Source organism: Pleurodeles waltl, chromosome 2_2 (genome assembly GCF_031143425.1).
Source record: "Pleurodeles waltl isolate 20211129_DDA chromosome 2_2, aPleWal1.hap1.20221129, whole genome shotgun sequence".
In the NCBI taxonomy this organism is placed as follows: Eukaryota; Metazoa; Chordata; class Amphibia; order Caudata; family Salamandridae; genus Pleurodeles; species Pleurodeles waltl.
This window is the reverse complement of record NC_090439.1, coordinates 1,007,204,719-1,007,217,846: the sequence shown is the minus strand read 5'-3', so window position 1 is coordinate 1,007,217,846 and position 13,128 is coordinate 1,007,204,719. Positions and strand designations below refer to the sequence as shown.

At 40.5% G+C, this 13,128-nt stretch overlaps 1 long non-coding RNA gene across 1 annotated transcript in view; it reads right to left on the bottom strand.

Annotated features, from left to right (window-relative positions):
- The window catches only part of LOC138274471 (uncharacterized), a 28,192-nt gene extending 27,443 nt beyond the window's left edge, over positions 1-749 (bottom strand). Inside the window, exon 1 of the long non-coding RNA XR_011200383.1 lies at positions 510-749. This is a non-coding gene — a long non-coding RNA (uncharacterized lncRNA). The remainder of the gene's footprint in view (positions 1-509) is intronic.
- Between the last annotated feature and the right edge of the window lie 12,379 nt (positions 750-13,128).

The following is a 13,128-nucleotide window of genomic DNA, read 5'->3' as shown; positions in this document are numbered from 1 at the left end:
AGATATAGCAGCACAAAAAACAAGTAAACACATCACCACCACAGCACTATGCCAAAAAACAAATATACACAGACGTTCATGTCACACATTTTTGTCACACATTACCACCTGTAGAATCCTGTTTTCATAATACAGTGGTAAAAGGTATTTGGAGCTAGCACTGCCTTAACTTAACAACAAGGATACGAAATAGCGGCAGATAAAAATGTTTTCTGACCCTGAAATGGTATGCTTGGCTTTAAGCAGAACAACAGCCAAAATCAAGACCTTCCAGAACACGCCCACTGCAAAACCAAACCAATAGCCACTGGTTCACAGCTGCCACAGGAAACAGCCGGACAAATCCCTGCGTCGTCATGAATTTTAATTAGCCACCCTCAAGCAAAATTGGGGGACTTCTTACTGCTTAGAAAAACGCTGTCTTTCCTCAATTAGCTCAAACCAATCCCCCCGTCAGCCCCCCCGCCCTTTCTGCACGCTGACATGCACTAGAACTTTAGACAGACTACCTTAAAGTGGCGAACTAGGACTCAGTCTGCAAAGAGGCATTGGGTTTTCAGCGGTGCACCCTGAAGTCATCGTGTATCTGTGTTCATCACAACAGAACAGATGTCTGACATAAAGTTCTGAGCTTCCCTTTTGGCCTTCCCAGCTCATGTTTCTCGCTCCGGTGCCTCCATCGGGGATTTCCAGTGCTTCACCTTGCCTTGTTTGAGAGCCATGGGCCGCTTTCCAAGTACTCACGTCATCAACGCAGCACTTTCAGTCCACCCTCCCCAGTGAACCAACTATACCCAGACTTCAAGGCCAGGACCACTTAAAACACCTCAGGCACACCTGAAGAGAGGCATGGCCAGGTTTATCATCTCAGCCAAAGCCTCATTAACGCTCTCTTCAAATTCACTCGATAAATAACGCTTATCTCACCCCAAGTGGCCCCGTTACGATCCAACTATTTGTCACAAGATGTTTTTCTTGAAACGGAAGCTGTCTTTGTAGATTAAACATTCCTTTGATTTGTCATCACTTAATTCATCCTTCCTGACATTGCCCTTGTGCGCCGGGTGCAGTGACAGGACGGGAGAGGTGTGCGCCAGCGACCATCCATCTCCCATCTTTGTAGTTAGGAAGTCTTTAAGGCTTTGCTGGCGCTCACCCCAGAGAGAGCATGTGCGTGTCACCGAAACACACGAGCTAAAGAACCTCCCCCTAGAGCACTCATCCGATGAATGCAGAACCTGAGAAAATATTCTTACAAAATGAACCATGAACCTCCTCTCTGAACAGAGCTTATCAGAGCACGTGGCAGTAACATGTAAGGAGTGAGCACTGTGTCTGCAGTACACACATATGGCACATTCTCTGTAGTATGTTAGTTGCACGGCATGCACCTTTTGCTGAGGGCCAGTAATGTCCCTGTGCTGTATGAGGGAAGGTTGATGCAACAAACCTCATCATTTCACATCTTTACTGTGGGCAAGAAGCACATGCCAGGCGATACAATCATAAAAATGTTTTTTGTACAGTTTGTGCTTTCACTCTTTTGTCGTTTCGTATTCTTAAAGATAAAAAAGTATAGTATTTATTGCACCCCTTATGTAGCACTTACTAACCCTATGTGGGGCCTCGAGGTGCTTGCCTTCATGGGTACCACTTTACACAGTGTAGTGGGTGAGGTTGGAGGGATGTTGTCTGTGTTTTGATTCTATGTGGAAACACTGTCCATTTTGTATATGATGACCAAATAGGAGTGTTTATTGTGTTGTGGGACACAATGCTTAGCAGTGTGATTCATGAAGAGATGTGAGGAAGAGGTGTGTAGTTTATGGTTTTCAGTAAACTGGCAGCTGTAAGCAGCTCCACAGGTTCCTTTATCCTATTCCTAATTCTCATAGTCCATTTAGATATTATTTTTTTATGCGTTTCTCCTAAGCTGGCATGACTGGAGAGAGAAACGGTGAAGCAATCTGATGGGATGGACTTTGTCACTATCATTCATATCTGATTGTCTATGTGAGATCTAAGGAAGTGGTCTTAATATGTAGCTACTTGGGAGCTGCAGTGGTGGGCTAGATCACACTCCTGCCAGTAGGCAGCAGTATGTGGCAGCTCTCTTCAGCCATTCCACGCCTGTTCACTCAGTCAAAAAGATTATTTTATTTCGCATAAGACTTAAAAGTATAACATTTACAATGACATATTACATTAACACACAGAGTTCTTCAATCATTCTAATTCTTATTAACCAACTCTAATTGCATAGTTCATTTGATTAAAAATCAAGTTTTTACAGTTCCTGAAAGTGCAGCGTGCCAACTTAAATTATCCCACATACAGTTCTGATCAGACTCTGGTCCTTGCGATCTCCTAAGTGCAATTTCCCATTTTTGAATACTCCACGTTTTATTTCTTGCCTTGTTATGCGTACCAAGGTTATCTAGAATACCATCAACCCATACCATTTTTAGAATAAACAAGCTCTTCTTTCCTTTTACTTCCTCCATAATTCAAGTTCTTATAGTTTCATAAAGTGCAACATGCCAACCAGTTTATCCCCTATACAGCTCTGAAAGAGCTCCATCCTTACTTTATTCAAAAGTGCATTTTTTTCAATAAAAAGTACTCTCCATATTATTTCTTGCCTTCTCCTAACATAAACATTTTTCATAAAATACCATCAACCAATATAATAATAATCAATTATAACATTTAAAACTCTACATTCAGCATTATACCCTACCTTCTATCAACCCCTATAAATCTGAATATTTCCCTTCTTAAGTCGTTTAGAAATAGGCCCAGTGCACAGGTTACGTTTAAAAATCTCATATCAATAAGTAACCTAAGCGCTTGGTCCCGATTAGTAATATTATATTCCTTAAAAATTGGTTTTAAAAACTTCTTGCGCACTCCTAAAAACCATTGACAATCCACAAGTAAGTGTTGCATGGTATATTTCTGTTGTAAGCCACATGCACATAGACCCTGGCTAGCCTTAAGAAATGCTTTTGCTTTGGGATCCATATATCCAGGGTTCAGCCCAATTCGGAACTGTAACACTAAATTTCTTAATCTTGAATTAGGTAAAGCCTCTATATACGGGAAGTTTTCCGGATTCCTCCATCCAGGTATCATAGCCTGGGTTGATATTTTATTTTCTAAGTACTTCAGGTCTAATTCTCTTGCTCTTTCCTTTACTATTATTCTTAAATTATACTTCGAGATTTGGGCACCACACCATTGGTTATCAGGTAAACCTAGGAGGACGCAGATCTCTTTTAACCGTCCTCTCACTTGTGATGCCCAATGTAACTCACTTATTATAATTTCTTTCTTACACAATCTCGCGATTTTACAGAACCCTTCATCTGTTATACTTAACCAAAACTTCAGTGCAGCTGGTAGGCCCAGATAAATCCACACCGTCATTTGACATTCTGCTCTTATGGCTTGTAACATACTCGAGAGGAGCAATGAGAGCATGCGCTTTACGCAAATGCTTTCTTCTATTTCCCAATTTAGCTTCACTGAGAAAGTTAAAACTTCCACCCCAGATTGCAAATGGGGACGAACGATAGCATAAAAAGCAGAGACAACCGGCAGAAAAGAAGGTCCTCCATATTTACTATTGAATTGTTTTAATCCCCAGACTGAATATAAGGTTTTGTTTTTTAAAGTTTCAATATGAACTTTCCATCTTAAATGTGAGTCGAACCATATGCCCAGATTTTTATACTCTTTGACCTTCTCTATTTCCCCCCTAGAGTGTAATTAAATGCATTTTCTCCATATTTACTACCAATTTTTTCTTTTGACAGTAGGAAAAAAACATCTCTAACTTCCTTTTTAGCCCTAACTCTGTCATATCCATTATCACTAAATCGTCAGCGTATAGTAGGCAGGAAACATGCACAACATCCATTTTTGGGCTTAGCCCATTAGCCTTCCGTAACAACCCTGGCAGATCTGCCATGAATAATGAGAATAAAATTGGGGCCAACACACAACCTTGACGGAGACCATTCATTAAAGGGATCCTTTTTGAAAGTGAGCCACTCATATCTAAAATTAATTGGGCCCAATTTTGTGAATGCAGGCCCTGGAGAAGAAATAGTATATCCAAATCAATTCCTAGCTGTTTTAACATATCCCATAGCAATTTCCTGTCTACCAAATCAAATACTGCACGAAAGTCGACAAAACAGCAAAATAGGCTTCCTCGCAATTCAACTGATTTTTTTGCTAAGGCCCACAGACTGAAGCAGTGGTCAATTGTCGAATGCCCTGCCTTGAAGCCACCTTGTTCTGCTGGTATCAAATCTTTATCATCTGCCCATTCTTTAATTAACCCCAGCAATAACTTTGTGAAAACCTTTTCCCCTGCGTCTAGTAAACTTATCAGCCAATAGTTTTTTGGATGAGTTGGATCCTCCTTTTTGTAAATCAGTCTTATCATGGCTCCCTTCCAACTCTCTGGAAAACAGCCATAATCAAGAATTTTACAAACGTAACATAGCAGAATTTTGTCCATCAGTCCATATTCTTTTTTATTATTATTGCTGGGAGGTTGTCTGGGCCTGCTGCTTTAGTTAATTTCAAAGCTGCAATAGTTTCTTTTATTTTCTGTGGGACAAAAGCTAATCTTACCTTCTCACCAAGCTTCCTGGGAATACCATAGCCTTCTTCATCCTCGGTACCTTTATAAACAGAAGACAAGTATTTATAGCAGTCTTCTTCTCCGACCAAACACCGCATTGCTCCTACCCTTTTCCCCTCCCTTACCAACTGCCAAAAAACCCTAATATTCAGTGTTATCATCACCTCCATCATTACATCCCACTTTTTATTAACGTATTCTCGTTTCCTCTGTCTTATCAGCATCTTATAATCCTGTTTTACTTGTCGAAGCTTCTCTTCTTTAATAACGGAGGGTCTTTTCTTATAAACCCTTACTAATCTTTGCATCATTTGCTTTCTACACCTACATTCCTGATTAAACCATATTTTACTATTGTTCATCATATATGGTTCTCCCTTCCTCTTTCCCTCTTGAAAATGTTTTAATTTACTTTTAAGGCAATTGACCATTAACGCAATCCCTTATTATAGCCTTTGAATATGTCATTTGGGTCTTCTTCCATATTGAGAATGGGATAGTTTACAATCAAATTATTAAGTGCTTCTAGACTGCTGTCTGTTAGTTGGGTCGTTACCCTACGCCTGTTCAGTTGGTGATGGCTAGTTGACAGCTAGTACGGTACTGGGTGATGGAAAAGACCAATAGCAGATATATTTAAGATGAGTGTAAGAGGAATAAGTTGTATAAGGGAGTTATTTTGCATCGTGTATGAAGTACAATTAGCTTCCTGCCTCCGAGTGTTATGATATTAGTGTGGGCCAGAAGGGTCATCTATAATACCCAGGCTAGCCATAGGTCAACCATTTATAACTTACCTGGCTATAGAAGTAGTGTGCTGGTTGGGTTGGTCTATATCTGTGAACTGTCAACTGCAGATTGTACTTAAAGGTGTGATTATCATTTCGGGTTATATCCTGTGGCAGTAGGATAATGTTGTTATCTTGGAAACAGAAATGATTTTACATCTTTTCAGGGATGCCAACCACATTTTTAAAACTCACTTCAGATCATGGACGGTGAGATAGTAGACATTTTGACGTCTTATCCTAGCAAGTACAATGTTTCCTAAAAATTAAATAAACATGGGCTGCCAACTCCCAGTTAGACATCATTGCAGACATCCACCAAACTCCTGGCAAGTGACAACTTCATGAACTAACTCTGACACAGTTCCAGTGTTAGTCATCTGGGGCAAAACTTTTTTATGGGTTTTATAGTAAAGGTGTACCCAGAAACAATACTTGAAATACCAATCAAAAAATAAAATGAACATATCAAGGCAAATCTTTAGAAAATTTATGAGACAAATATATACAAGTATAAGTTTCACAAAGTAATTATTGACTCACATAGACTACTGCAATTGCCCAGAAGAAGCAGCATCATTTTTGGTAAATATTCAAACTTGTTTCTGAAAAGCCGCATGTATACCTTGCTATTTAGCCTAGAAAGAAACCCCAATACCCAAGATGCTAGCAATTGTTTTTGTTGCAAAAGAGCAATCTTATTTCCTGCTAACAACCTTCACACCTGGAAGTGCATTGCCAACAATAGATGTTTGATTATTGAATCTATAATTATTGATTCAAAGATAATACCAATATATTTACTGCTATCACTGTCCATTGAGGGCACAATGAATGCTACTATTACCCAGCTCAATAGTACATGTTTTAACAGCATTAGGTCTTAGGGCTTCATTACGAGGCTGTCGGTCTTAAGACCACCAGCCTCACGGTGGTGGCTGTGGCGGCCGGAGGGCCACATTAAGACCATGGCGGTCAGACCTCCGGGTACCGCTGTCTCCGCCGGGATCAGTAATCCCGACGGGCTGACGGTGGCAGAGGTTGGAATCAGCCAGGGCAGTGCTGCACGTAGCACCGCCCTGCTTATTAGGACCTGGCTCTCCGCCAGCCTTTTCATGGCAGAGAACAGGTGCAGGGGACCACAGGGGGGCCCCTGCACTTCCCATGCACCCAGCACCCAGACAGTGAATACTGCGAGGTTGCTGGGACACCCTGCCAACTACAGCATTGCTGCCGGCTTGATTACGAGCTGAAGACAGTGCTGCTGCCACTTTCCCGCTAGGCTGACTGGGGGAAATCTCATTTTCCGCCAGTCAGCCTAGCAGGAAAGCCTTAATGGGTCCGGCAGGGAGGTACCCAGTGTGGCAGGAACCTCCCGGTCAGAAGCTGAATTCCTAATTAGGCTCTTAATCAGTTACTTTACATATTACACATCAATGTCAGTATTGAGCTGCAAACAGACTGAGCTATCGCAGTGCCTTGTAGTCCATACTACAGAGGGTGTCCAGTGTAGTCCCAGGAGGGCCCGATATTTATCACATTTGTGAGATATCTGGTTATATAAATGATTTCCATTTAGATTCCTTGTTGTAAATATATTGTTTGTGGGTATCCTTAAAAGCTACTTTTGATCTTGCCCCCTGGACACTCCTTTTGGACACTCTTCTAAGGACACACCTTCTACCCCTGGGAATGGCAGCCCTCATGAAGCAACACCTGCATATCTGTTGCACCTGCTTCATGCAGGACAATTCACAACATGTATTGCAGGTGCAGCATAGAAAGCAGTGCTTACTTTGTTAAAGACAGAAAAAAGTGCCAGGGCCCTCAACAGGAGGCTACTGGAGCTTGCACCACCCATTTCCCCAGCCAGCACTGCCAATGACAGTACTCATATAACCACTAACCATCACACTCCTACAGGTGGAATAATTCAGACTATTTTGGGCCCCAAAAGCTATAAGAATGGCTTTGGTCACAGGTATTAGTTGTTTTACTGTATATTGAATTCAAATACAACTGTCTTTCTGCTCATCTCTAAATTACACAAACTACGCCACCACGTGGCAGACTGTCACAAGTGCTGGTGTTGCCAAGCACAGGAAACCACCGGCTCAAATTAGGCATAGATAGAAAGCATCCCAAAGCTTTAGGACGTGTAGGGTCATGAGTACATCAGTTTTCTTTTCTCGTATCTCTTTTAGACACGTTCAAGTGCTGCTTCCCAGTAAACATCTCAAGTTGGCTTTCGCTGTCTGGACAATGAGGGTTCTTTTAGATTGTCCTTAATACTCAGAGGTCTGTTTATGTTAGCCAGTTAGCAGTAGGGTGCTCATATCAGTTCTTGAAATCCCATGCCCCTCCCTGTTCCTCAGTGAACCTTCTGGGTCAAATCACAAAGGCATTTATGAGTATGTGAAAAAGTAGTCCATGATTACTGTTTCATGTATTTATAAATGGCTTTGTGATTTGACCCTAAAATGTTCAACATCCTATTAGTACAAGTGCAAAGAGGAATCTTCCCATTTATACCCTTTGTTTAGAAATTCCATGATATTGTAGATGTTTTGAGCTAATTCATACAGGCATTTAAGATTGCTTGAAAGAGTACTACCGTAGTACACCTTCACCTAATCAAAAATGCAGTCTCTTTAAAACCTGATTACCCCCAAGAAAAAAGGAGGCTCTCATAAACCGAACTTTATTTTGCTTTTCAAAAAGCTGCCTGTGGCTGGATGACTTGTGATGCTATCACCCAGTCCTGGCTTTACAGCCAACAGTATATTGCATTTCTGAGGCTTGTAGTATTGATTTGAACACTGCCATTATGAGTTTAAAATTTCCAACTTGCCAACATATATTGGCATAAAAGAAAAAAAACTGCCAACGGTGTCACATAACATGGAGGTTAGCAGCTATGTTCTTAAGATTCTACACAGTGGTTTTTCCACTTATGGAAAATTCACTTGTTCTATATGAAAAGAAACAAAGTAAGATCTACTGAAATATTTTGGGAAGGTTCTTTCTCTCATTCAAGTCACAAATTCAAACAAATATTCACAATGCCAAATATTTTGATTTTGGGTAGCCTTAAAGTTTATATAAAGCTTAAATACCATACAGCATAGGTACAAGACAGCCAACAGCAGTGCAACTATCCCTTGTACAAAGACGAGGTAAAACTGGAGCATGGTTAGTGTTACCCTCTCTTTCTTGCAAGAAGGTAAAGATGAGTGGTAGGAGTTGAAATGTCCCTTTTTTACAGAACAGGTGCAACAGTGCAAGCTTCCTTCTCTCATCGAATAGATACAGCAGCAGTGCAAGTTTTTTTTCCTTGCAGAACAAGTGTAGCATGGCAGGAACAATACACATTTTCCCTTCATGATGTAAGATTCACTTCTCTGCAGAACAGATTTAGAGGACTGTAGCACTAGTGAAGGCTTCCATCACTCACAATTACGGCATTAGTGGCTCACAAGTTGCACACAGATCTCTGGAACATATGTTTAATCCACTGAAATAAGGTCTAGATTTACTAACATGTGATGCAACGCAACACAGCAAGACAACCTGCTGATCTGCATCAAATGGAGAGAGCAGGAATGCACCATATTTACTAAGATTTGTTGCATTCCTGCTCACTTACTGCGCTGGACACTGAGTGCTGTCTAGCACCAATAGAGTCACCCTTGCGACATGGTGCATTTGAGGCAGGATTCTTTTTGTGAAGGAAGGGGCAGATTCCTGGAGTTACTGAGAAACGCAGAGGGATGCAAGGTGGCTTTGGGGGCTTACTAAATCTCACTGATACCCTTGTGTTGCCCTGCTTCACCTTGCGTGATGCAAGGGCAACGCAAGGGCTTTGTAAATTTGGCCCTAATTGTTTAGCTCCGATGCTACTTTCACTCGGTGGTATCCAACATCAGCACACTTGCTGTCAACCTCTTTCACTCACTGCTGTCAGTGATGTTTCTGTCGTATACTGAAAGTCCTGCTGCAGTCACTGAGTCCTGCATCACTGTTGAATTTCATGTTGCTGTTCTGTCCTCCTAGTTTGCTGTTGTTCTTCCTGTGTATCAATTCTTCTGTTATTCATTAGTCCGGTTGCCAAAAAACTGAAAAAACACTGGCTATGACATTGCTATGTCTATACAGAAACATTTCCTACCCGTGGTGGGAAGGGGGCAGGAGAAAGAAGGCAGTACACAGTAGGGCCATTCAAGGTCAAAATGGCAGAAAACACCCCTCTGTGCTGCTCTTACATGCTTCCACCATCAAGTACCTGTCCTAATCTCTACATCTCCCATCTATCAATTAAATAGCCATGTCTTTGCTCTATCTGTTCTCTATCTCTGTTCATTCTGTCCCTTCTTCTCTGTTGTTCTCTCTTTCTGTCTCTTTGCCTCCTTCTGTCGTTTTCACCTCTTCAACGTTCATTTCTCTAATTTCAATCTCTTCTCATCTTCTGTGTTTCATCTTCATTTGTCTTTTCCCCTTTTCACAGTCCCCACCCTCGTACTCTTCATTCATATATGCCTCTCTTGCCCTCTTTTCCTCCCACAATACTCCCATACACATACTTTCATCACACTCACTCCTCCTTACCCTTTTTCCTCTTTTTAAACCCAATGCTTCTCTCCCCTTTCTCACAAACATACCTCTATCTCACATATCATCCTCTCTCACCCTCCTGTCTACAACCTCTTCTTTGCTTGAGCTATCTCCTTTAGCCTCTAATGCCCTGATCTCTCTCTTTCACTTTCCAGTAGATTACCACATGCACACACACACTACCTTCCTTCAGACAACCATCTCCCTCTCATACATGCCTCACCACTAACTTTCATATACCTCCTAGCCTCATCTTCTCACAGCCTTCTCTCTAGGAATCCCCCTCTCTGTTCCACATACTTCTCTCACCATCCCACTCTCACTCAGTCATGCTCACACCCTTCCCTTATTGACATGTCTCACCTGCTACACACACACATAACTTTCCTTCCTCTCCAGAGTTCCTTTCCCTCCTGAACCCCTCTTACTTGCTGTTCCCACATACCCTTTTTTGCTCTCCTATCTCACAAACGTTAGTCTCCCTTACATAGCCTTCTCTTGTTCATTTACCTCTCTTTCTGCCTTGTGTTTCTCTCACATACTCACTTTTTTGCTCTCTCGCTTACACAGACACATACAAACTCCATCTGATGCTGTGTTCTTTACACTCCATATCACAAGTGCAAATGTTGAATTAACTTTTTTGCAAATATGCTCAGTTGAAAACAAATGTGTGTACCACAATTCCGTAATATTGACTGTTAGAGAGCAAACATTATTAATAAAAATGTGCCACTAAAACATAATGTGTAGTATGTATTAAAAGGCCTATCTGAAAAACGTGTGTTAGAAAAATAAACGTGCAGCTTTAAAAGTGATTGACTTTGTGTCCACCCTAACAAAGTGCTATTATGGACCATTAAATGCTAATGAAAATGTATTTTGATTAATTATAACTACTTGCATTGCCAAAACAGTGTTAATAATATGTACTAAAAACAAATGGTTTGAAATTATTAAGAAATGTTTTATTCTTCATGTTTAGCATCAGCTAAAAGGCCCAGGTTTTAGTATTTTTCCAGAAACAGGATGTTTAAATATCAAACATTGTTTAGTAGATATTCTCACAGTGGAATGCTACTGCTTTCCCCATCCTCCTTGTACTACATTTTCCTTGTGATACAAATTTTAGGTTTTAACAATGGGCTTTAGTTTTTGGCAAGATGCAAAATGTCATGTTTCTGTGTCCTTTGAATTTGTAATATTTTCACGGAAGCTGTCCACTGGAGAGGAGTGTGAACATGACACTATCTTGGAAGGAACTAAGAAAAGATAAAACTGAAGCACCAATGATGTTTTATTGGCTGTGCACTAACCCACCTCATAGTCTTGCCCAATCAAAGCCTAGCTAGTAACTTTTTGGGACTTACTTTAGCCCCAACATTACTGAACTGTTGCCGTTCATGTCCCTGATGCTGACTGAAGACCTGCTGTTCCTGTGCTCTGCTGATAAAGGCTCTGCTGACTGTTGTTTCATTTAGGAGAGGTATAGACAATGTGCATTTATTTTTCTTTTGCAGGTTATCCCATTAGAAAATCCAACCGCATGTTTTTTGGTTAGCACTATAGTTAGAAGTTTTCCAAATTACATTTTGTCTTATTTTTATTTTTGCATGAAGCCCACACATGCATTTCAAATTAGAGTAATATCTAGGGATTTCTGACATAATATTTGATTTTGAATGTATATCAATTAATTGTGCACAAACTAAATGTATGCTGTTTCTATCATTCACTTAATTGTGTTGTTATTCTGTGTTGTTCTTTTGGAGCATAAGATGTTAAATGCCATGGTAAGATTGAGATTCTTTAGAGGGTGTGAACAACCTGTGTTGTTTATGTATTTCTATAATTTGGTTTTGCACATCATTTACATGACCTTAGCATTGCCAATTTAAGGGCAATAAATGTTTAAAATTTACTAAATTGGTGTGGTGATTCATGGCCACATAGGTCATGGTGTGTTTGAATTACTGACTCATTATTGCATGTTTTCATTGCTTGATGGCTATTGATTCTCATTGTTTAATTGGATGATCTCATACTCCTGTCTGAGTCAAAAGGTTTGAGTCGACCTCTGAGGGCAGTAGATGTCACTGTCCTTTTACATTACACGGTATCATAATTATATAAAACAATATAAGGTTACACGCCCACACGACTGAGAGACCCTGCTGATTATTTTGAGGAAAGAAACATCTTATGAAGGATTGTAGACTTAAATCAATGCTGCCATATTATCAAGATGAAACATGAATATTTTGCTGTGAAAAAGAAACAAAATAATGGTTTGGAGTAATTTGTAAACTGATTGATGATGTTGGTTTTCCATGCATCGATGAGTAGCTGAATCCTGGAAGTCAGTGTTACTTAGAGCATTACTGCCACCCTCATGTAACTGAGCTAGGTAAACACGTACTAGCTGGGCATGTACTGTCTGTCATGTGATTCCAGCCTCTATGTTGTACTATGTAACGAGGGTAGCCACGACCCCCGGTCTGTGTTTTGTGTTTGTGGGTGACGGTAAACACCAGACAGTTTTGTCACTCTGGTATCGAGGAAAAGCCTTCTTTAGCTTCCCTTTTTACAGAACGACCTCAGGCAAGTAATTCAGATCCAAGGGGAAGGTGTTTTCCAGCACATGGATGAAGTCTGCCTCTGCCATATTATTTTCAAATAAATAAATGCTTATTTAAGTGTGATAGATTTTTAAGGGATATCATATCAAAGGGTACTGCATAACTGTGTTGAGCTGGGCGCATTTAATGTAAGATTGGCAAGCATGAAGTTTATGCAATGAGAAAGGAGGTGAATGTGTTGTTCTGTGGTGGTGTTGGGGGAATTTGGACAAAATATTGATTTTAAAATATCGAGATACGGTGGCGTGGCTTCCACAATGATCAAATGGCGACCGTCTGCTGAGCTCAGTATCAAAGCAGAGCTTTTGTTCTATTTTTAAAGCCCTAAAGCTTGTACAATACTTTCATGAGGATGGTTTTCATGTTTCATTTCGATGTGGCTTCATTTTCACTATGCTTGAAGGCTTTTCTGAGTCTGCTTTCACTATGGAAA